Source organism: Podarcis tiliguerta (assembly GCF_965153285.1).
Source record: "Podarcis tiliguerta genome assembly, chromosome: 16".
NCBI classification, from domain to species: domain Eukaryota; kingdom Metazoa; phylum Chordata; class Lepidosauria; order Squamata; family Lacertidae; genus Podarcis; species Podarcis tiliguerta.
Window position 1 is genome coordinate 32705207 of NC_139549.1, and position 26328 is coordinate 32731534.

A 26328-nucleotide genomic window follows, 5' to 3' on the forward strand; every position below is an offset into this window, starting at 1 on the left:
TCTATTACCTACAACAATGTTCTTCTATCTTGGGTCCCCAGATATTTTTGAACTACAACTCCCACCATCCCCAGCCAGCTTAGCCAATGATCAGGGATGATGAACACTGGCCTAGAGAGTCGACATTTCTATTGCCCCCTGCTCAGGCCTTCAGCAGTCATCCTGGTCACCAGGAAGGACCAAGAGGCGTGGTTTGTCTAGTTGCCTTTCCATTCATTTTAATATTAATTAAAGCAAGGGAAAGACTTTTTAAAAGGGGGGGGGCATGTTGCAATCTGCCATAGAAATTTGCTGTTGTAAGTTTATGTTGCAGTTTATCTGGGTCTGAATTAACTTCTGTTGACATTATCTTCCTACTGCTAAAATGTGTTTCTTGATGGTCTGACAACTAGATAAAAACAAATGAATCGGCTCTGCTTAAAAGAGTCACCATTTCAAGGTGAATCTGCAAGTATTTGCTTTAAAAGTATAGGCATGGAGAGAAGTTCCTCTTTATGCATAAAGACTTTTAATGAAAAGTTTGACAGCTTTGCCTTAACTTGACTCTGCTCTAACACAGGGCATATTAGAAGCCAATGCCAGTGATAAAAGTGGCCCAAAACAATATTCAGTACACCAGTTAAGTAAAATAGGAATCACAGATGACAAAGAAAGAAATTACAATGCAACTCAATGGATGTGAATATTTTTCCATTATCTCAGCGCACTCTGAATGAATCCCAAGAAACTGTCAGGTTGATAAGTCAATATTACAATGGCTTTAGAAAGGGTAAAGGGTTGAAAAGAGGTGCTATTGGGTGCTGCAGAGTCAGATCAAAGAAGATGAGGGATGAGAAAACCCCCAAAAATTGTGTGTTTAAGTGAAATGAGCTGTCTAAGCATATATTTCCCTATTGAAGAAGTGGGTACATTGTACCTTAGAGGGTGCAAAATGGTTATTTAGCTAGTGATAAAAGATAGTGAGATAAGGTTAGCACATTTGAAGATGCCTTATACAGAGTCCATTTAGCTCAGTATTATTATATGAACTGCTTTCCACAAATTCAAACCAGTGTATTTCCCAGTCCTACCTAAAACGGCTGGGGATTGTACCTGTGGCTTTTAACAAGCAAAGCATATTATTATTAGGTTTGTTACCCGCCCTTCCACGGGCAGGTTACAATAATATAAAATACTGCATTAAAAACAGTTTAAGGCAAATTAAAGCCACTGCCATAGCCGGCCCACTTGATTGAACAATACAGTAGTCACATATCTGTGATTAGATAAATATTGCTAAAGCCCCAGCTGGTCTATTCTTTTTAAATTACCGTTTTTCGCTCTATAGGACGCACCTGACCTTAGGACGCACCTTGTTTTAGAGGGGGAGAACAAGAAAAAAAAATCTCCCCCTCTCTGGTCAGCGTCCCTTCAGGCAAGTGGCAGGAGAAACGGAGCCCCTTCCATTTCTCCTCCCGCTTGGCTGAGGGGGCGCTGTGCAGCTCTCCCTCTCTGCTGAAGCCAGGAGAGTCTTGCTCTCCCGGCTTCAGCAAAAGGAGCCCGAAGCCTCCGGAGCGCAGCGGGAACTCACGCTGCGCTCCGAAGGCTTCAGGCGGCTATCCCTGAAGCCTGGAGAAAGAGAGGGGTCGGTGCGCACCAACCCCTCTTGCTCTCCAGGCTTCAGCGAAAGCAACGCAAGGCCTCTGGAGCGTGGAGGGAGCGCTCCCTCTGCACTTCGGAGGCTTCGCATTGCTATCGCTGAAGCCAAGGAGCCTGCATTCGCTCCACAGGACGCACACACATTTCCCCTTAATTTTTGGAGGGGGAAAAGTGCGTGCTATAGAGCGAAAAATACTGTATACTTTAAAAAAAAAAATTAAATTAGTGTTTTTTGTTTTTTACTTCTTTTTTTTAAAAAAAATAATAATAATGTTCTATCCTTACAAGTGGTGCTTTGGTTTTGATTTGCTTATATAAAATTATGATTTTGCAGATTCAATTTTGTTTTTATGCTGAACAGTGGTTATGAACATAGGACAGAGATCACCAAGGAAGAAGACTAAGGGCAAAAGGCATCTGGGTTCTCTCAATATTTCCCGAGTTATAATTGTCTATACTGCTGACATTTCGTCAGCATACACTGCTGTTGCTCTGAAACAAACTACTCCACATTGTTTCGTTTTTAATTTCCATTTGAGCCTATGTAATGTTCATTTATGTATCAAGCTGCTTATGTCAGCTTGTAAGAGTTAACTTTGGGATCCTCCTTTTCGTCACACATCCCCTAAGCCTCTCCTTGCAAATGCCTTCCTAGGTTCTTCCTCTGCCTTCGCCCAGCAAACAGCTGCCAATGGCTCCTGGCAGCAAGCAAGCCCAATTGAATTTTAAAAGATTTTCCATTCTACTGCACTATTTAGCGAGCACAGAAAGGAGCTTGGGGTGGGGGATGGAACTCTGTGTTGCTTCACCATTTATGTTGTGTAAATCTGAGATAACAGATCTTCTGCCTAATCCTAATGAGGCCTCCCCATTAAAATCTTTATTAGCTTCCAGCACAGTGGATTGCCAAAAAGCTTGTCAGTCCCGTCCCGTCCCCTCCCCCCCATCCCACTATCTCTCTGTACCAAGATCTGCTTTAACTTTTACAAATAGCTCTAAGATATTTCCCCTGCTTATCAGCATTGCCAAGCAGCTTGCCTTATCACTGCTATTGCAGATAAAATAAATGAGCTACGAATGATATGAATAATGGCATTTTCTGTAGGCTGGTTTCCCATTACATTCTCAACAGATTGTAGATTTAAACTTCAGCACAAAAGAGGCAAGGAGGAGAAAGAGAAGGTCCCCCCCCCCCCATCGCCAAATTACCTTCCTTTTGCTCAACAGCCTCAGATTCCTGGATGTATTTTAAGCCTACCTGAACTGAGGAGGCAATTAATTTTGAAAGGGACAAGAAGAAAGACAAGGTTCGGCTTCTCAGAAAATCCCCAGGACTAGCTGTTCTGTGACTTTTAGAGGGTTGCTGCATTCGGCGGTTGGGGGGGGGGGCTTTAAGGCTACACAGGGCCTAATAAAGCTGTCTTCATTAGACATCCTTCCCCCACCCCACCCCCTAGCTGTGTACAAGCCTGGAATCAGAAGAGGACAATGGACTCATGGAAAAGGAAGCAAAGACTGGATGCAGAATAATACATCTCTTGCTACCAATGCACACCTGATCAGATTTTGCCAGATGTGGTACATTAGCAGTGTAGGGAGGGCCACAGAAAAAGGGTGATAACAGTAAGGAAGGGGTGGGTAACCTGTTTCGTGCCAGCGGTGGGTCGGACCAAAAGTCAGTGGGGTAATTAATGGAAATTTTACCTTTGCAAAGAAGTAGGCTAGTTTCTAATCTGGTCAGAGTTCAAGGACACAGTCCTGCCAGGCAAAAACTGTGGAGGTTTGTGCAAAGCAGGGCCAGTGAGGTGTGTGGCCGGGGAAAAGAGGGTGTGGCCTGAGGGGGTGTGGCCTGGCGAGTTTTTCCAGCGCCAGAGGTCTGGAATGGTCTGAGGTTCCCCACGTCTGCAGTGAGAGATCAGAAAGTCCTACTGGTACAACAGGTAAATGGATGGACTTGGATGAGGAAGCCAGAGCTGGCAAACCTTGCCATGCAATATACAACTAAGGGGAAGGCCTTTAACTCAGTGGCAGAGTGTCTGCTTTGCAAAGCAGAAAGTCCTAGGTTCAATACCTGGCATGCTGGAAGTGTGCCCTGCCTGAAACCCTAGAGAGCTGCTGCCAGTCAGTGTAGACAATATTAAACTAGATGGATCAGTGGTTTGACTCAGTGTAAGGCACCTTCCTATATTCAACTTGGGCATGTCCTGCATAACGACTTTTGTACTGAGACCAAATGAAGTCCATGAGGGAAACTGCTACAGAATTGATAAAATATCTTCTAAAGGGGAAGATGATTCTTTGCCGCAGTAGAGATGACATCCTCAGGGCTGTGATGTAAATGAGTGGTGGTGGTGGTGGGGTTGTCAGCATGCTCTGGCTTACAGCAGTGGTTTCCAACAGCAGTTGCCATATTCATTTTCCGCTGTCATAATACTATTATTTTAAATTGCTAATGCACCACTCCCATGATGGAACTCATGAAGGTTCCCTGGTAGTGTCCTACTCAAGCACTGGCCAGGTCCAGACCTGCTTAGCTTCAGTTTGCTGCATCATATATCTTCAGGCTATACCCTGGGATGACTCACACTTATTCCTCCCTGCTTGTGGATTACATTAAGATGCTTCTGTACACTGGAGTGTATGAAAAGCTCTACAGTGTGATGATAACACGCACACATAATCCAGGAGCTGAGAAGCAATGCCTATTATCATGGAGGTTTAGACAGCGGAAGGTGGTTGGTTAGGACACACGCAGCACTGCCCCACCAATCTCAACCTGTCCCCACCGGCCTGCTTTCCTACTTACAGTTTTATTTATTGCATTTATATCCCACCTTTTCTCCAAAGAGCTCAAAGTGGCACACATACTTCCTCATTTAGGTCACCCAGCAAGCTTCATGGGTGAGCAGGAATTCAAACCCTTGTCTCCCAGACCATAGTCCAATACTCTAGCCATTACACTACCACTGGCTCTCAAAACGAACTCAACTTACAACCAACCGTATCCGCTCCTTCATCTTTAACTCTAACTTCATCTAACTTTAACTTCATCTTTGAGAGCCAGTGTGGTGCAGTGGTTAAGAGCGGTAGTCTCGTAATCTGGGGAATCGGGTTCGCGTCTCTGCTCCTCCACATGCAGTTGCTGGGTGACCTTGGGCCAGTCATACTTCTTTGAAGTCTCTCAGCCCCACTCACCTCACAGAGTGTTTGTTGTGGGGGAGGAAGGGAAAGGAGAATGTTAGCCGCTTTGAGACTCCTTAAAGGGAGTGAAAGGCGGGATATCAAATCCAAACTCTTCTTAACTCCTCTTTGCTCAACAAAGAAGGAGACAAAATTGGAACTAGTTGGCTCTGTCTATCATTCATGATCTGTGGTTGTGCATATCATTGTCTCTGGCTCCAGCTACTGTTGACCTCCCTGCCTTCCACTCGAAAAGACCCAATAGTCACCAGCCACCACTGGATTTAGATTTTGAGTCATATCAACCATCACTATTTCCCACTTGCTCATCCATGCTGATCCTGCTAATATCAGTACACAAGACAGCTGGGTGTTCAGCTGTGCCAATAGCTGCCAACCACAAAAGCACCACAGTCACTATCCGGAAACATCCTTAAACTCTTCCACTGAACTGAACAGACCCAGGGAGATGACAGCAACTGATTAAAATTTAATAGTAATTTAATTCACTGACAGAGGGCAAAGTGTGTAAAGAGAAATACTCAGACACAGTAAGAAAGGGTGCAGAAGGTAATCAATATCCAAGTCTTCCCCACCAACATCTCCATCTCCCATCTCTGTCCTAGGGGCTGGATCCAACATTCTGTTGTGCTAGAAGGCAGGTGAGTTTTAATGATGTGCAACAGAGGAATCCAACAGAACAGCTGTGCTAGGTGAAACTTGTTGTGCAACTGATTGCACAATCTATTGTGCAACAAAGCTCCAGAAACCTGCTTATGCATTCCCCGGTGCAGCCATGTTCTCTTGGTGCAAAATATTTCACCAGTAGAACAGGATAAAGTTACTCTTACTTTGCACTATATTGGATACAACCCTAGGACCAGAGTTTGGGGCATGAACCCCACTGAAACCAACAGGACTTGTTTTGGTTGGATGGACCAAAAAAACCCACAAAAAAACAACCCCTGGCCAGACAGGGGGATGGAAATGTAAAACTCAGCAACACCTGTCTTGTATTTTCTGGACACTTAAATCTACCGGATGCATGTAGGGATGAGTAACACACCATTTGCTGACTGCCATACTATGAACTCCTTGGTTCCATCACATTACAAAAGTGTATCTACAACATTTGACAGAGTCAAGCGAAAATGGTCTTCTCTCACTAACCCTTTTTTTTTTTTTTTTGGCCTTCTACTACCAGCACAGCAGGGTTAAATGATTTTCCATTCCCCCACAATCCTAGCCCTGTCACTGTATCAAGGTTATCTATTATTGGCAGTGACAGGTGAAAATTAATCTCCTAATTATTTCTTGCTGCGTAATCTCCACTGAAGAAGTAACATAAAAGGATTACAGTGCAGCCTTCGTGGAAGGCTTTTCGGGAGCCAATCATACGGTTCTAAGGGAGGCATGTGTTGGAGAGGTATTTATGGAGGATTTCTAATCATCTGAAGACACACACACACACACACACCCGCAACTGCTTTAGGACCAACACACTCTGGACTAAGGAGCCACTTGGAGGTCTCTTAGTGGCACAAAAGAAACAATCTTTCACTCTCTTGCCAACAACTCAAGGGAGAATAGCAGGTTAAACACACAACATGTTTCCGCTTTCGCTTGCCGTTTGTTTTGTCAAGTGTTCAAAACATGCCTCCAACAGCACCAGAAGGAAATTAATTTTTCCCTGCAGACAGATTTTTTTAAAAAACACACACACACACACACACACACAAAACAATGTTAGACTAGCATTCTGTTATTTATTGCTTAGCCCAGCCTTCCACTCCCAGCTGAGCGCAATTCAAAGAAACAAATCAGACTGGCAAATAGATGTCCCAGCATGGAATGTTCCCGTTCAGGATTCCAGCCAGCCACTTTCTTTTCCTGGGATATTCCATTCCGTCTTCTGATCACAATGAGCCTGCTCAATCTTCACTGGACTATTTTGGGTTCTCAACACCGGCCCTAAGAATTTTTCAAAGTATTTTTTCTACTTCTGCAAAGCTTTGGGCTTCCCTGCGAGGCCGATACCACCCACTTGTGCATGGATGTTGCCATTTTGGATACATAAGGAGCCTCACCTGGGGTCACATCCACACTATATATGTGAAGTACTCTTAAAGCAATTTAACGGTGACAGCTCCCCCACCCAAGAAAGAATCCGGAGAATTGTAGTTTGCTGAGGGTGCTGGGAATTAAGGATTCTTTGTGGGAAAACCAGAACTGTCAAAGTGTTAAAAATGTGCTTTAAATGTATGGTGTGTATGTGAGACTGGAAAATGAGTTCGCTATTAGTATACAGGAGGTTTGCGGAAGGAGAGCCAGCTGCAATCTCTGCAATGCACACAGGACCTACTCCTGTATTGCGTTTCCTGTGAGGACACCAGACTGTTTCCTCTCAATGGAAATGACAAAGAAGAAGAAGAAACCCACCCAACAACACTCAGAATGAAGACAAGTTTTTAAGCTGAAGCTGGATGCCGTAGCAGACATCTTGCATTGGGAGGGGGTTGGACCAAATGATATTTTGGGTCCTTTCCAACGGCAAAGTTCCCATAGTTCGGCCACTCACTCTAACCCCTGTAACTGGCAATGGTTCTCCAAGGTCTCAGATCAAGGGAGGTCCTTCTCAGACCCTCAACCTGAGATGAGACCAGGGATTCAACCAGGAACATTTGTATGGAAAGCTTAAGGTTATAACTGAGCTGTGGGTCCTGAACTACAATACATTGGGTTGTATCAAATGTTAGTCCTGCTCAGAGTGGACCCAATGGAATTAATGGACCCAAGTCAGTCATGTCTGTTAATTTCAATAGTTCTACTCTGAGTAGGGCAAGCACTGGCTACAGTGCTAAGAGCCATAGGTTTGCTGTCCCTTTTCTAGATGACCAACCCTGTTAAACCATGAAACTTGGATTTAAACCAGCTGGATCCTCTCAGTTCAGCATCTTAAATGCAAGTAAATTGACTTAAATGAATTTACAGCAGGCTGTAGGAGAATATCCATTTCTATAGAAATAATGTTTTGCTGTTTTAAGGCAGAAAGCAAAAGGAGTCCAGCTTAAATTCGAAGAAAAAAACTTACAGAAATTAAAAAGGAAAATAATATAAAACTGCTTGAACAACACAATGTACACCACATAAAGAAAGATCTGGGTGATGAAATAGTCCGACCACAGCTCCAAATACTCTGCCTACGAACAGATCTGTTTTTATCAGGTTCTTTCTGCTCTTCACTAAGGGTGAAGACAGACAGACATTCTAAAGTGCTGTGGAAAGTGGTCTGAACATAAATGTTCTTGCCCTGAAAGCCAGTTTGTTTTTAAAATGTGCTGCCTGGAACTGTGCTGTAGTGGTGAATATTGCATCATAACAGCCCCAGTAGCTGCAATGAGACTTCAAAATATGCAGGCAGCTGTGTGGATCCATTATACATTATCGCCACACATATGCAGAGATACATAGATCAAAGAGCAGCAGAACATATAATACCCAGGGACTGCAATCCTATCTATAGTATCCTGCAAGTAAGCTCCAACTTCTGACTATATAGGCTTAAGCTTGCAAAACAGCCTTAGCTTTAAACAAAAGGTTCTTGGAAGCTGAACTGCAACCCTTAGCTTTTTAATTCAGAATGGAAACAACCTTCCACAGGTGTGTTGTCATTTAAACTGCTAACCCAAAGAAGGAATTCTGCCAAAGAAAAGAAATATCCAACCTCCTCTTATTTTCCTCATTCTCTAACCTCTATGCTCACAAACCTGAAAGCCTCATTATCACTTTACTCATTTGTCATAGCAAAGAAATTCCCACAATCACCTGGACCGTCTGGCAGATGATGTCATCACTCCTGCTCTGAAAAAAATGTCTTGGACCTGCACTCCTCTGTTCATTATGGCACCGCTGCTCAGTCTTGGACTTGAAAGGTCTATGCCTTCATGACTTTTCTGATATAAATTTGGCCTGAAGTTTTGGGTCTTCTATCACCGCTCTTATTTCTCATGTATTGAGCCTAACTAGGAGCACAGCATGAGTATTCGAAAGATGAGCTGGTAAAACTGGGTTTCAAAGGCCATCAAACTGGACACCATAGGATTAATGTTTATAGTCTACAAAAACCTGCCTGCTGCTCTTAAACAGGAACTCTTTATGTCTGGCTGTTAACCAGAAACTTGGTGGTTTGAGCGGACGGATGTGGGCAGAATTCCTGCACTGCAGGGGGTTGGACTAGATGATCCTTGGGGTCCCTTCCACCTCTACAATTCTACGATTCCGTGGAGGTAATCAATATAGCCATGACCCTGACCAATTCCAGCCTGAAGACACAATGTTTCAATATTGCATTAGGAACTCTGTGTCACCTAGGCAATTCATGAAAAGGAAAAACTCACATCACATGCCTGCCTTCTGATAATCAGCAAACCATATATACTTGTGATACTGTCATGTACTTAAGTAACCACAAGATGGCATACAAATTATTGCAAAAATAAATATTTTTAAAAATGTGATTTGATGAGGAAATTTAAGTAAGTCAACAGCAAGTATTGTATATCAAAAGGAGCACAGCTATGGAGGTCATCGTTACCAAAACCACCACCAGAGGTCACTGTGCTACTTTTGTGCCCCTAAAAAGGAATGAAAGGTGATGGTATTTTTAAATAAAATTATTTCTAGGGTGGTGGACGAAGAAACACAAACACCCATTTACTCCTCTTTTGACAACAAGCTTTATCGATGCTCCTGGAATGAGAGGAATTTGTGAGTATTAAATTAGCATTCAGATGGATGTATTTTCTCATCTGCCTGAAAAAAATTTACAGCTCCTATTCATCTGCTGGTCTGAATATATTTAAATCCACTTTTAACAGCAAATGCTGTACTTTAATAGCCTGGATTTTCAGCTTCCATTAAAGAGGTTAAGAGGCCCTGCTAGAGGGCAACACAGAAGTGCCTTCAGTGGGCCGAGGAAATAAGGGGTGGAAGACTTAAGCCTGATTAATGCAAACATTATTGAATATCTACAAAAATAGACAGACACTATCAAATATCATATTGTTTTCCCTGAAAAATCTGATGCACCCTTTACTGGGTGACTCTGCAGATTAGGTGTAAGGCAGCAGCGTTTAGATTAGATGATTAATTAAACCCAACAAGTTACATAAACAGTACTTGGGGGCTTAAATATATAGTTAACAAGGGGGGAAAGACTATAAATACAATAAATATAAATGCAAAAAAGCAAGTTTTGCCCCTGTAAGGACACAACTGGCCGAGTTTTACTGCCGGGTAATACAGGGATTTTCTTTCCATTTGACTGTAGCTGCAGTAGATAAACTGAAATAACTAAAGGAAAGCTGAGACAGAAGCATAAGCCTTTAATGTTTTGTATCTTCAGCATTAAGCCTGTCACACAGAATTAAGATTTTTGTCATTCTGCCATCTTGGGAGATATGTGTGTATGTGTGTGCATACACAAAATAAAATGATTACCAAACCTCTGACAAAACACACATCATTGCACATTAACAGAGTTCTCCCTAATGGCTCCACACCTCCGGCATCCCCTCCCCAGTCCCCCCCCCCACTGCATATGGACACTATTGATATAAATTCGTGTGCATAGACATTTCAAGACAATGCTTCTCCTTATATGACACAGAAATTCTGAGGTATTAGGTAAGGTATACAGCGGTATTAGGTAAGGACAATTCCTCTCTCACTTATTACATCCTGTGACTCATCAAGCTAGGAAATGGTTTCTGGATAGATCCATTTGCTTGATATTAGGGTCCCATCCAAACAGTGAAATACTCTTAAGAAGCAATGATCTGTCCACCTTGGGAGTCCCTTGATCTATTGGCAGTTTTAAATAAGCAATGTGATATGCACAATGAACGTAGCCTTGTGCGCTTGGTACACTGCCAGTCTGTATTTCTATAGCCAGTCATCACATTTCACTGCTTTGCACTATCTTTATAAACAGGTGATCAAGGGGACAACACATACAATGGTGCTTCTGCAGGCTGCATCCTTGACATGTAAGCAGACTGTGCTGCCTTCTAGACATGCTGACATGTAGGAAGCCACCATGTGAATACTGATGCCACAAGAAGATTCAGCGCTTGACTTCTTGGGAGGTGAGGCAGGAAGCATATAACAGAGCTGCAAAATGTGGATGGCAGATACAATGGTTCAGTTCTGGATATCACTAGGTGTACAGATCCTGCACAGCAGGGCTACAGAAGAGCTCTCTCCTGGAGGGACCACTGCCAGCATAAGTAGACACCACTGAGCAACAGTGGATGGAGCAACAGTGTGTGTTGGACGAGTACAACCAGTATGGTGGTTGTGGCTTTAAGTGCTTGTTGGACTAGGGTCGGGGGGGGGGGGGAGATTTAACACTGTTTGGCTATAAACCTCATCTTGGGCCAGTCATTGTCTCTCAGATTAACGTACCTCACAGGATTGTTGTGAGGATAAGTGATTAAGTTTCCTTAATAATGGTTTGGTGCAATGCCTGATAAAAACCATTGTGACTTGAACCATAGTCTGGTCCCAGCTTATTCACTAGCACAATGCAGCATCAAGCAGCCATAGGCTTGATTCGCACAACATGCCAAATTTTAGGTCTGTTACATTTTGTATTTGCATTGAATACACACACACACACACTGTTTTATGCTGTCTGGAGATGCTCCATGAAGAGCATTATATACATAACTCTCATTGGAAAGCTCATGAAAAAGAGCTTGTGTGCATTTAATTCTGCATATTCAGAAAGGTGATCTATGTTAACATTTGCATGCAGTGAGTGGTATGATGGAAGACAACACAGGGCGGCTTAAAAAGACATAGCTCCCAAGTACTGTACTGGTTAAAAAAAGAAGACCTGCATTTCTTGCTCAAACAGAAAAATCTATGTTAAGGAAGACTGGCTACTTTTGTGTAATATTTTGACACCACAAGCTAATGAAGACCAATCACCACTACCATCACACCCACAAAGCAAAAACTCATTTGCAATGCAAACATGGTGATGGCAAGGATGAGGTAAGGTGCTGCTCTTACACACCTGTCTCAAAGGGTAACAATGAGAGGACAGCTGAGAAAAAACAGATGCAAATACAATTTACAGCAGGAAAAAAATGTGCTCGGGGAGTGTTTAACACACACACAGAGAGAGAGAGAGAGAGAGAGAGAGAGAGAGAGAGAGAGAGACTGCAAAGGCTTTTATAGAGGTTCATAATATTCATGGATGGCTAAGAGTCAAGAATATTTATTTCACGGCAGAAGCAAGGTTTGTACTAGGAACCCCAGGCTCTCATGTCTTCTCCAGCAAAACTCCTTCAACAATACTCTGATGAAAATCAATATAATACCTCTCTGAGGTTGTTTTGTTTGCAAAGGTAACCAAATGTGTCTATTCTCTGCCAAATTTTATTTTCTCATTTCACATTCAGCAGTCTTCATGCAAAATAACTTATCGCTCTCATGTAGAGTGGCCAGATACAGACCATAGAATTGCATATACTTAGGGAAGGTAGGTTTACATTTATGGATGTGAATTTTAAGAAAAACAGCTCCAAAAGTTTCTGGTATTCCTTGCTGCACACAAACTGCCTTTACCATCAAATCTGTGTCAGGCCTAAACAGAAATCCATATAAAAGACTTAAAAGACCAGTGACATTAAAATGCCTAGTTTCCCCTCTCCCCAAAGAAAGGTGAACAGAACAGGTTTGAGTTCCTACGGTGGCTGATCTTACTGTGTTTAGAAAGCCAAGCGGATATGGTGTGGAGAGCATAGCATTTTTAAGACATTAATGTACCAAGGTCCTAACAAAGCTTTTCTGCCACCTAAGTCTGTATGCGGAGAAAATCGGATTTAATGCATAAACATAAACCCCTGGAGTAAAATTCTGAGCAGGGATGACCAGAGGTTTAACTTCTTAGGAATGAGAGCCGGCAGGTTCGGCTAGCATATAATACCTTAACAATCTTTTCCAGCTAAGATAGACATTCTTCCAAGAGTAGATAATACAGTAAATAATTCCTGCTCCCATTGTAGAGAAAACAGTGCTTCAGGATTTGTATAATAGGCAGCTTTCATGACCCCTCCAGCAATCAATGGGAACAACAAATGTTTTCCCCTTTATCTCTCTGTAAACATCCCCACTGAAACAGTTTATCACCCCCCCCAAAAGTAAAATAGGATTTTGGCACGATTTATGCACAGAGGAATGAAATATACATTTCGGAGGCACACACATACAGCTTCTGCAGTACTTAGTCATTCCTTTTAAATGTTTCATTCCTGCGAGGTGGCCAATTTTTACTTTTTACTTAAAATCCTTTTCTCTCCCCCCCAATCCTACCAAGGTTTCTGCTTGTCTTGCAGCCACAAAAACCAAAGGAACATAGAAAGCTGCTTTATACAGAATAGGACTATTGGCCCATCTAGATTAATATTGTCAACACAGACTGGCAGCAGATCCATTGGATTTCAGGCAGAAGCATCTCCCAACCCTACCTGAAGATACAGGGGATGGGACCTGCATGCAGAACAGATGCTGTGCTTCTGATCTATGTCCCTGTTTGCTCAGTGATGGGGAAAAGCTCATTTCACACTACAAAATTTGCACTTTTAAAAGAGCTGCTTTTAAATGTCTAATAGTTCCAAATGCAAATGCAGGAGATGAAACCATGGCTTTCCTTGCAAGCCTGGAATGCATATTTTATTACTTTATTTTATCATTTGCGAAAACATTTGTTGACCTTCTTTCATATAAAAGGCAGCTGACAGAATAAAGTCAGTGCAAAAAACAACAACCAACCAATTAAATACACACAAATACTACAGATACCCAGAATTTCTAATAAAACCAGCATTATTTATGTATTAATATGCTAATGTGTTTCACCTAGCTTTGGAATGCTTTTGAGATCCCACTGACACCACGTTATACTGGAAAAGGTCCCTGGAGATCATTTTTAACTTGTTAACGTGGTGTGAGCTGATTTCCCCCCCTACCCTGAAACCCCCACCTTGGACAAGGAAAGTAAAAACAAAACTGCACACGGTGTGGTAATTAATTACTATCTTGTTTTACTTAAAGATCTTACTCTCAACTTTTATGTTTCAGTTAATACTAATCTTTTACAAATTCAAGCCTCTTTCACCTTTGTGCTTTATGTTACCGACCTGTGTGGATGAGTAAACATGAAACGTATCAGTACAATGCCACATCTGCCAAAGAAATTGCACAAGAGATCTGCAACTTAGATTTAGAAACTGCAAAGTGTGTACGCCCGCATGGAAAAGGGTAAGAGACAAAAGGCAGAAAAATGAAAAAGCGTTTCAGGAGCATGGAATATGAAAACATCCACTGCCTCATTTCACACATCCAGTGCCTCTCATGTATGTCAGTTCCTTCAGTTTATCTTAACAAGAATTTAATTCATTAGTTTAGGACTCCAGACTATCAGCCCTCAGGTTATCATCTTCCCTTTGAGAAGGTGAAGCACACCTTTGTGAATTACAGGGCTGTGTGCATGTGTGAGCACGCTAAGAATCTGCTAATGGGATGTGAGAGAAAATTTGTCTCGGCTTCTGTGGTTTCTTTTCTCATTCCCTTTTGCTGTAGTCATTTCGGTTTTACAACTTTCTCTGCCAGAATCCTAAACATTCTCCATACACCCGAACACATTTGCCCCCTTCTCCAGCAGTCTAAGGAAACCAGACATCCCAAAGAGACTGATCTTTTCACAATCTCCATTCCATCTGCAAGGCTGAAACCCCATCCCAGATGCATCTAACTCAGAAGCAAAGCTCCTTCAGCTAAACTCCCAATAACTTTGGCACAAGATCCAGTTCAATTGCTCCAATTCTAATCACTCTTAATGCGCCATTCAAAACCTGATTTAAATCCTGGTAATTATTTTTCAAGTCAAATTTATCCTATTGACTTCCAATGTGGCTAAACACAGCTTAAATCCAGACGCTTTGGTTTTTAAAGTATGTGCATGCCAGGTTGGAGGAGTCACATATATCACACTCACAAAACTATTCAGATTTAAGTCCCACTGAACCCAGCGGGACAGACATCCTTCCTAGCAAGTGTGAAGGTTTAAAATGGCAGTAATGGCTGTTTCCAAGAACACTCACTTGGGAATTACCGTAAGTTGTCCTGGAAGACCTCCAGGCTTGCCTCAAAGTTGGTATTATTAGTATTATTTTAAACAGAGACAAGCATCACTGAGTGGGCCAATCACCTCCTTTTGTGGTGTTTCTAGTTGTTACACCAGACCCTTGTTAGTTCCAGATTCATCCAATTTTTGTTGGTCTTCTGCTCTGGAAAATATAGTCTGGATTTCCCCTGCCCCCCCCCCCCAATGAAGGCAACTATTCACAGTTTAATATTTCCCCTTTCCTCCTGTGCTGTGTACAAAATGAAAGCAGACATCTATAATGGGTTTTTTTGGGGGGGGAGGACATGCTCACTTTCCCAGAGCAGGCTAGCCTCCCATCATTTCAGAACGTCTCCACTGCTTTAAAAGCTCTGCTTTGAATACATTTTTAACCCAATTGCTAAGATTCTGTATTGAGAACTGTCACATATTTACCGCTCACTTAAACAACAATTGGGAAAGCAGTATCCTCTTCAGCAATATCTCGCTATTATTCAGTTTGTCCTGGTGCCTTAACGCAACAAATACCATTTTTGGAGGAGGGGGGGTGGAGGAGGTGGAAAGAGTGCAATTTTAATAATAAAGGACGGCCGGGTGGGGGGAAAGAGAAAGGAAGCCAAAGGCCGAGGAAAATACGGCAAACGGTGGGGAGCAGCTAATGTAACCAGTTCGTCAATTCCACCGAAAGCAGGCGAGAAGAAAAAGACCAATTCACCGGCAGAGAGTGTGTGTGCGCGCAGACAGACACACGGCAGTTCCCCTTTTGCGCCTGTCCTGCTCGCAATTGGGGCCCAGAGCAAATCCCAGCTGCGCTCGCCAAGAACCAGAGAGATAGAGAGAAAAAGGAGGGGAAATCTAAAAAGGCACCGATCTGGCTGTTTTTTTTATTTTAAGGATGGTGGCGCGGGGGGGGGGGAATTAAACGTGGATCTCCCCCTCTCCCCGGGCCCACCTTGCAACCCAAACGGTTTGCTGTTTCCTTGTTCATTCGCGTCGTCATTAATATTACTATTGTTTTACTTACCCCCCTCCCCGACCACGCTGCTGTCCAAGCGAGGCGGGTCTTTAAAATGCAATCAAAAGCACAGTTGGCAACTTGGCGGTGGAGGAAGGGAAGAGAGATAATCCACAAGGCGGAGAGGGGAGAGGAGCGCAGGGAACAAGGGAAGCCTCCCCAAAGGCGCGCGCACAAAACACACTCACACGCGCGAGGCGCGGATCGAGGGAGAGACGGAGGGGGTGGGGAGGTGGGGGCTGGCGGATCAAGTCTTTAATCCATAGGCGAGATGGGTTTGATCGGCTTCGGCGGGCGATCAAGGGAAAGCCAGCTTCTTTGGCACAAAGGAACATCCATCCACACAACAAGGACGGCAACTACAACACCCTGCAGGCGGAGGCGGGAGGGCGAGAGAGGATCGGAAAGAGCCCGGCAGCTCGCTCTCTTTTCCAGCCGACTAAACAATCCCTTTGCCGAGGCAAGCGGCGGCGGGAGGAGGAGGAGACAGACCTCCCTCGTCTCTCCTTTTTTTTCTTGCAAAAGGAAGAGAGAGAGAGATATGGACATACACACATGTATGTGTATCTTTGCTCGCTTTTCTTCCAGTCGCTCCCCCGTTGCTTGAATGCAGGCAGATTCTAGGTGGACTCCGGCGGGAGAAACGCAGGTCTTCAGAGTACGGAAAATAAATATGTGCGGGGCGTGTATTAAAGGTGCCTTTAAAAGAAAATAAAGTTTTCCCCTCCTTTTTTTGCTTCTCCACTTGCTTCGCTGGTCTCGCTTCCTCTTTCTTTCCTTTTCCTTCCTTCCTTCTCACCCCGCTCTCGACCCAGAAGATCAAACCACCACAATCGAAGGCAACGAGAAAACTGTAACAAAACCTTCCGCTCAAAAGCCAAACGAAGGAATCATTTCCCCCCCTCCGATCCCAGACTGCGGGGTGATCATAGCCGGAGAAGGAACAGGAGGAGGAAACGCGGCTCCGATCGGCATCAATAAAGCAACGAGCTGGGAGGGGGGAGGGGTATTTTAAAAAAACTAACAAAAACAATAAAAAAGCAAGAACAAGTCACAGCTGCCCCCCAGGCACCATCACAGCCAGAGACAAGTCCCCCCCGGCTTTGGAGAGGTCTCGCTTTTTCTTCCTCTCTTTCTTCCTCTCTTTCTTCTTGTTCAAGTCTTGGTAGCCATTATTCCCAACCATGGAAAAATAAAGGCGGCGGAGGAATGAATTAAGAAGAAGACGACGTTTGGAAAACCTCAAAAGCTGCTTCTGTCTTTTTCCTTCCCCTCCTCCCGAGGAGGAGGCGGCGGCGGCGGCAGGAGCAACACGCCCAGGCGAGCGAGCGAGCGAGGATCCCCTTCGCTTTCCTCCCGCCGCGGTTCCCTTTTCCCAGCTAGCGCTTCTTAAAGCAAAGCCGCTCCGAGCGGCGACTGCTCTGCGCGCAGGCGATTGCGAGCGACTAAAATGTAGCAGAGAGAGACGGGGAGAGAGGAGAGCCAGGCGAGAGTAATCCAGCCAAGAGAAGCAGATCCTCTCTCTGTGTGTGTCCCCGCACCTCGCCCAGAGGCTGGGGTGGACCCTGTTGCAGGCACAGCAGCAGCTAGTCTACAGTCGCCTAACCTGCCCCCCCCCCCGCTCTCCAGAACAAACCTTCGGCCGCTCCCACCCCAGCTGCGTCCTCCCCTTCCCTCTGGGGGCTGGGAGGCAGAGCCAGTTTGTTATCTCAGTTATAGCTGGAAAGGGGGCGGGCGGGGAGGACGTGTTGCAACTCAAGCACAGCCTTGTGTCAAGAGTTTAACGGGGGGGGGGGGAGAACTGCTGCTCAATCAATAAAGGGAGATGTGTCAGAAGCGAAAATTTGGACAAATGAACCCAACAACGTTGCAGCCGAGCCTTAAGGTCTTGGTCAAAGGGGGGCAGCCAGCCCAAGCATTTTGACTGCTGAAGCCAACCACAGGATGGTCTCTCTCTCCCTCCCCAGGAAAGAGAGGCTGCTGTAGAGGTGGCAAAGAGGAGGGGGCTGTCAGGAAGGCAGCAGGTCTGGCCTCCAAGGAGCAGCAGCTGGCAATGCATTCCTTGGAGGCCAGATCTGCTGCCTCTGTAGACCCTGCCATCTGAGGCAGATGTCTCACCTTGGCTCATGGGTGGGCCGGCCCTGATCCCCTGTAACTAATTGGAGGGAGGGTTGCATATCTTTGGCTTCCCATCACCTTCCAAGACAATGATAAATGAAAGAATCTGGCTCAGATGAAAGACAAAGAGCAGAAGGAATCCCTTGGGAACATGTCTCCATAACCTTCATCCAATGTATCCTTCTGGTTTCCTTGATCTCTGTGCAGTTAAAGGCTATGGCGATACATCCTACCTGGGGCTGCCTTTGAAAGCTGCTCCCAAATTGCAAAACTACAGCTGTCGGGCTGCTAACTAGGATAATTGCAAATGCTTCCGCAAGTGCAATGGCAAAACTTTGGTTTCCAAGCTCAAAGGGATGGTGCTCACCTTTACAGCCCCAAAAGGATCGGAATCCCAGATATCTGAAAGATCCCTTTCTCTCAGTGTACATGCCCTTACATCAAATAGAATTGCCCTGCCTTTAAACATGCCTTCTGGTGAGATGCTTGCCTGGCACCAGTTCTTGGTTCATTTTGGCATTGTGACTTTTTTAAAAAAAACCTTTTGATTGAAGTTCATTTTATGCTGCTTGCTGCAATTTGATTGCCCCCCCCCTGCTTTATTTGTTGATATATTATTTTTATTATTTGAGGTCATTTGTTTATGCTTTTGTAGACAATGCTGATCAGTGATGTATTTTTGCAGCAATTAAGACCATTTCTGTCCACACAAAGCATTTTATGGGACCGTAATTCCTCTGTCTAGTAATTCCATGTTTACAGTTTTATTGCATATTTATGAAATCTGTACAGTACATGGTTAAATTTATGTATTTATTTGATTCCACTTATGAATCGCTTCCCACAAAATATCTTGAAGCGATTTTACTGTTGTACACTGCTTTTGATACTTATTTGGAAAGTGGCACAGAAGCCTTGAAATTAAAATTTAAAAAACCCAATAAATAAATAAACCAGCAATGGAAAAGAGCCGTTTTGATGTAGCTGTTGCATCAGAAATGCTGGCCCAGGTAGTCATGAAGCATGGACACCTGGCAGATTGAGGTTTCCAGTAACTGCTGCTGTGCCACTCATATTTTGTCTACATAGCCTATGTAAACAAAGGAGATACGGCATGTTCATATGCGTGTACAACCAAAGATGAAATCAAATGCATTAAAACACATGCCACAATTATTACCCTGGACCGGAATATTGATGTCAAATCTAGTTTTCTTGAACAAGACGGTTCCAATGTAGTTAATAATCACTGTAAGGTTCCCAGTCACTGCTGGGCAGTAAAAGTGTCTGAAACCCTTTACCCAAGTCCAGGTCACTGAGGTTCCTGAATTTATTGGCAGGGCTGCTCATGAAACTGCAGATGTTGGAAGGAGTCCACATCTGTCTCTTTACGGTGGGAGAGCAGGATGCCAATCAGGGTTAATTTGGGATAAATTTACAAGAGCACACAGTGTGACCTCTAGAGTACTTCTTTATGGCTCTACTAGCGGTCTGCTAAATAGATTGCCCTGCCATAGCACAGAAAGCAGCCTGGGCCTACAAATTCAAAATGAGTTTTACAGGAAGACCTAGCGATTGCAGGAAGGAGAAAACTGGTGTCACAAATGACATCCAGATGAGAGCAAACTGTAAATACAAACATCAAAAGGGTCAGGCTTCGCCGTCTGGGGAGGATAGAGGGGAAACGTCTTTCAGTTTGGAATTTTTTAATATAAATCTTTCGAGGAGGAAGGAAGATCTTGCTGTCCCCTATGTACCAAACACATTCCTACTGACTTTAGGCAAAAGCCTACAGTTATGATCACATCACCTTCTTATGCAATGACCTCATGAAAATGAGTGGTGAGTAGCTTTGGAAAGAATAATAATAACAACAATAGTAATATTAATAGACCTTTGCTTTTAGCAACATAAGCCAAGAGTATTAGTCATCCTTTTTACCATACAGTGCTTTTTAGTGGACCAAAGGCTTCACAGATCCTTGCATCAACCCTGTGAGGTAGGTTATGATGAGATCCCCCTGTGAGCCTCACAGGTTAGAAAAGGAGTAGGGGAACTTTTTCAGCTTGAGGGGCAGCCTTCCAGGGGCTACAAGAAGTGTTATATTGAGCCAGGCAAAAACATTCAAGCTGTGTGTGCACGCACAAAACAGGACATTTGGTGAGTGGCCTGGGGAGAAAAGGCATGGCTTGGAGACAGTCCTGAGGGCTAGACAGGGAGTTCTGGAAGGTCACATTCAGCCCCCAGGCCTGTGGTTCCCCACCTCTGGATTACAATATGGCAACTCAGTGGTTGACTGGTCTATCAAGGCAAATGGGCCACTGCCCTACCAGCCTCAGTCTGCCCTCAGCCAGTTCCCACCTGCCTGCCTTCTTATTTTAATCCAGTCCAAGAAGCGGTCCTGGATTTGTTCTTGCAACCAGTTGCAATTGGTTGGAGAGAAACAAGCCACAAGCTCTGGTTCAGGCACAATGCTATGCCAGCCATTCTATGGTTTGTTTCCCTGCTTAACTAACAGAGGAGCAGAGTGAAAGCGCTGGCCTGTGTGCACCAGCATGCAGTTTGTGGCTAGCACAGTTAAACAAACCATACTCTGTAACTTTGTGTTACGTGTAAATGCAGCCAGTGTTTCACAGACACACAAAGTATTTATAGCACGGTGTGCTGTGCTATTTCATGTATAATTGCTGAGTTTGAAATGAAATGCGATCATGAAAAATGACTTCCATGTTCACTAAGCCTTGATGACTTCAGAGCTTACCATTGTCAAGGTTGTGTAGGGTCACAAACACACATGTAGGCCTGCAGTTTCTGCAAATTAACACCTAAAATGTATTTCTTTTGCTAGATTGGTTTACTACTAAATTTGGACCTTACTTTCACATCTAGCTGTTCCAGATTGTGCTGCAGTTGGAGTCTGCCATTCCTTTCAGGCATGGTAGCAGACATACTTTGCATGCAAAAGGTCCTAGACCTAACCCTTGGCATCTTGGGGTAGGGCTGAGAAAGACTCTTGCCTGCAACCCTAGGGAACCACTGCTAGTAAGTGTACGCTTGGAAAGTACAGCTTGGAAAGTACAGCTACTGCCACTGATTTTAAGAAATGAATTCATTTATCTTATACATATGCACATATGTTCTATTGTTTTCAATAAGACCACAAACACAAAAAACATAAAAATATAAAATATTCAGATAATTCCAGTCTTTAAACCTCCTAATGAGTGCACAGAAGTCCTAACCAGTATCCCCAACACCAAAGAAACTCACATGGCACAGCTAAAGCAGATAAACAGATAAAGAAAAGTACAAATGAGAGACAAAATTAAAAGAGATGTCTCACAGCAGCCATTTACATGTAAGTATTAGAGAAAATGCTCCAGTGAAGAAACCAATTTCAAAGGGAAACCACTAAATCATCAAGAGATTCAATTCTATTCATTTGGGTCTGAATAAAGACTATGGTTTCCTTTCCCAGCACAGATGCTAATGAACTCAGCATTACCAAGTTGAATGTTTTATCACCTACCACTGCTGTTGCAAAGGGTCACTATGCTTTTGTTTTTACATACATTCTACTTCTAATTGAATTGTCACTGTCTGTGTGTTTTCCATTGCATTCTCCTCTGACTTCACTGCATATGACTTCTCCCTCCCATTACCATCACTGAATATCTTTCTGCAACTGAACATTACACTTCATGCATCGGATGGTGGACTCCAGTCCATGAAAGCTTTTGCCATAATAAAATTTGTTTGGTGCCACAAGATTCTGTTGACTTTGCATTCAGCTAGTTGGGAGATTTAGTTGCTGGGTTATCCCTGGGAAGCCCAACAGTAGTTCCAAACATTCCAAGGAAGCTTAGGTCAAAGAGAAAGTTAGACTGAGTGTCCTGGTTTGACGTTGATGCATTTCTATTCTGTGAAGAATCCTATTGCTGTAGAACAGCGATGGGGAACCTGTGGCCCAGCTCCCATCAGCCCCAGCCAGCATGACATCAGCATAGCTAATGATCTGGGAGGATGGAAGCCACAGTCCAAAAGCTTCTTTGGGGGGGGGGGGCTGCAGGTTCCTCACTTCTGCTGCAGAAATCTCAATAGGGGAGAAACAGCAATGTATCGAGGCTACAACTAAACAGAACCTGCCTCTTGCATTTACTGTCAGGGCAAAAAATTGGAAGGTACCAAAGGGCAGCACCCCAATCTTCTGCAAAGGCATAGGATCATAGTTAGACCATTGACCATCTTTACACTTAGACCATTGGCCCATTTTGCTCAGTAATGTCTACATACATTGACTGGCTTTCCAGGGTTTCAGGCAGGAGTCTCTCCCAGTCCTACCTAGAGATGCCAGGGATTGAACCTAGGACCCTCTGCATGCAAAGCTGATGCTCTGCTATTGAGCTATGACAGGACGGATTGAAGAATCAACAGTGCAACAGAGGTTGCAGCCTAAGAGGTCTCTCCGAGCTTTGAATGTACAAATCTAGATGTAAGATTGGGTGGTATTTGTTTAACCTCTCACCTTCACACTGGGTGGTCAGGCATCAGGCTGGAGGAGCAACTCTGAAGTGGCTATCAAATAAGCAGGTTTTATTTTTACTCTTGGACTGGTTGGGCACTGCAGAAAGAACTGTAGTTTAGAACAGGATGGATGGAAGTCATCAGCCTAAGCCATATATCAAAGCCTTCATATAGCCATGAACATACTTTCCATTCTTCTTCATAACCTCCACTGCTGTGGCTGCTTCCTTCTCCTTCTTCTAATTAGCTGACCATCATTGGGAGCCCTAGCTGTCTAAGCTGTCCTGACATAAATGCAATCCAAAACCCCAAAGCACTTGGGGCTGCAGTTTAGTTTCCTCCACCTATTTGCTAGGTTTCTTCTTCTGAAACTTCTCCCCTCCTTAGGAGGATGACACTCACTTGGTTCTCTAATAGTCCTTGAAGGGATGCTGCAATGGGACAACTGTGCTATTTGTTCAGAAGATAGCTTGTTCTTCCAGATGGTCTTATTCATACTTCCTCCTGGGCATTTCTAGGACTCAGCATGTTATTTCAAAAGGGGAATGGAAGATGTAATTGAGTCTCTAGCACTGCCCTACGGCCAGACCAGCATTATAAGCATGAAAGGCCAAAGCCTAATAAAAGGAAACCCAAGCAGTATATATTCCATACTGCAATTTTTAATTATTATTATTTTGAAATCATGAAGTTATCAAATTAACTAAAATTAACATATGTTAAGTTCAAGCATAAATAATTTGATGCACTGATTTATTCAGACAATGAAAAAAAAACCACATACACCTAGCTTTGGTTGTAGCAAAGCCAGATTTCATCCCCCTTGCAATCCTCACAACAACAACCCTATGAGGAGCTCAAGATCACCCAATGAAACCCTCCCCATCAACATGAATTTCTCAAGCTGAAACAATCCCTTTAAAGGCAGAACACAAGAGTATTGGAAGGGGAATGGGTGAAGGAGGCCCACAGCACAGCCTTATTTTGAGGGGAATGAATGCTTTCAAAATATCTAAGAGTGTTGAAATCAGAACAAGAAAATGCTTAACCAGGGAGGCAGATAAAGGTGGAATACCACTGCCTCATGTCAGTCATTTGGGGTCTTTGTGTTTCATATGGTAGAGTAAGGTGGGGAAATGTTCAGGAAGACAAATGATCTAGAAATATTTCTCGGAACATTCTGAGATGTTCTCAAGTCTCAGGACTGCTAAAGCTATGGCTCTCATTAGTGGCAGTGTTAGAATATGGAGGTGGCTTGATTGCTTTTGCCTAGGGCAGCTCAGCTTCATGAATAAACACCCATTCACTTCTGCTCAATTAACCATTTGTTTTCAGGACCCTTTGAAGAGCTTTCTCCTTTGAAAATGTTGCTACTGTGGTGGGAAACTGGGCATTATGGAGGCAGCTGTCTGAAGTGACTGCATTCCATTCAAGGAAGCGCACTGTTGGCTATTTCATTTCAAAGGCATCATTTTAACATTTACTATCCCACCTTAATGCAGCTAACAGATCAATAATGAAAATGGTAAAACAAAGCACAATCACATATACACAAAATCTCATCACATGGTTAAAATAAGTATATAACAATATTTGGAAGATTGAACACTTCCAGCAGCAGAAGATAAAACAAAAATCTAAGCCAGTGGTGGGTCACTTCATTAACTAAAGGAGTTTGTAAAGAACCAGGTATTTACCAGCCACGTTAAGCGAAACAGTGATGGGACCAGATTGGCTTCATTCCACAAGGCATTCCACAGAACATGAGGCACACAAGAGAAGGCCTTACCCCTAGCTGATGCCAGCCTCACTTCACTAGGTTATATCAGGGCCTCAAATGGCAATTGAGCATACAAGGAGGGACATCCTTTAATATTATTTCAATACTTGTTTGTTGTTTGTTGTGTCTTGCATTCTGAGGTCAGACTGTGCCCTGGGACCAGCTCCTCTCACCTGCATGTTCACTTCATTGCTAAAATGGGGCCCTTAACACTATTTCTATGTGACTGAGTTTGTTCTGTGTTTATAGCATCATATCTCATTTGGCTCAGAGAACTAGACCTTTAGTGGCACACTAGACTAGGCCTGCATTAAGAGGGATAAGGAAACCTGCCCTACAACAGGCAAGAATAATGGTGCATCTAGCCCAGTATTCAGGTGAAGGGCCAGAGCTCGGTGTTAGAGCAGCTGCTTTGCATGCAGAAGGTTTCAGGTTCAATCCCTGACATCTCCAGTTAGGGCTGGGAATGCCCTTTGTATAAAATCATGGAAAGCCGTGGCCAGTCAGTGTAGACCATGCTGCAGTAGAGCAATGGAGCGATGCCCTGGCTTTGTAAAAGACAGTTCCCTATGCATTGCCTACTTGGAGTGGCAATGGCTCCTTTTAAGAGAGAAGGAAATGAGCTTGGTGCCTCCTGTATGCAAAGCAGATGCTCTGCCCTAGAGCTATGGTTCCTCCCCATAGTTATAGCTATTTATTCATACTAGGGGGAAGAAAACTTAACAGGAGCACCCCGTGATAAGCATTAAATGAATAGCTAATGGAACCTAATACACATGAAATGGAAAAATAAATATATGTAATATGAATACTTGGCAAAATTCAATAAAGCACGAATGAAATGAACATATGGCAAAATGTGTTAAACAATGACAGAAGCACTCGTCAGCTGTGCTATGAAGCCTTCGTACCACAGATGATGCTTAATTTCGCTTCTGTCATTGTTTATTGACTTATACCAAGTATTTATAATACATATATTTATTATTCTGTTATTTGTGTATTAGGATTTCATTAGCTATTCATTGTTTTAATGTTCATTAGGGTTGTTCTTTCTCTTCTATATGTCCCCGCCCCTTTGCTGAAGTGGGAACATGTTCCTTTATTTTCCCTTCTGTTCCTCTTCTCTGCTGTGCTTATTCCTTCTGCTTCGAAGTAATATTTAGACCAGGGAGGAAAGAAAAGAAGGTAAAAGATAAGAAGGGGGAAATTGTTGCCCTCGCTATATATTGCTGGACTACAGGTTGCACGTGCCGCCCCTGTGCCACTGTGTGGTTCAGCAACATCTGTGGAGCTACAAGTTCCTCATCTATGTCTTATAATAGATGTGAGGGACAGCTGGCCTTCCAGAGGTTGCTGAACTACAACTCCCATTATCCCTGGTGATTGTCCATGCTTGCTGGGGCTGAGCTGCAGTTCAGCAACATCTAGAGGGCTACAAGTTCCTCATCCCTGGTTTTGTATGGCTGGGAAGTACCTGATGAGCAGCTTCAAGAGCACTCCATTGTGTGCTCTAAAATAACTTAGTGGACTAGCCTTAGGGTGGCCATATGCTTTAAGGTCCTATGCTTTACGGAAGACATTCTTCTACTTGAAAGCCAATTTGGGCCAAGTCCAGTTTGAAGAAAGGACCATAATAAGAAGGGAAAGGAGGGGTTGTGAAGTTGTCTATCAACAGGGAGTACCTGGTCAGCAGATTGAGCAGGCACACAGTTCACCTGGTCACAGTCTTTCCACTCTAGGAAGATATATTGCAATTTTATGTATAATGTAATTATTTCTAAACTTATGTATACACATATGCAAATTTTATACAAATTCATCTGTTTTAGTCTCTCCTCACCCATTTTTGGGGGTGATGCATTTCTCTTTTTTTGG

The 26328-nt window shown here is 43.5% G+C and overlaps 1 protein-coding gene and 1 long non-coding RNA gene across 20 annotated transcripts in view; one reads left to right on the forward strand and one right to left on the reverse strand.

The window, feature by feature from the left end:
* Positions 1–26328, reverse strand: part of FBRSL1 (fibrosin like 1) — a 767640-nt gene that overhangs the window by 160241 nt on the left and 581071 nt on the right. The window lies entirely within an intron of this gene.
* Positions 8494–11210, forward strand: LOC310666928. The gene is made up of 2 exons (XR_014506112.1): positions 8494–8827; positions 9502–11210. It is a non-coding gene; the product is annotated as an uncharacterized lncRNA (long non-coding RNA).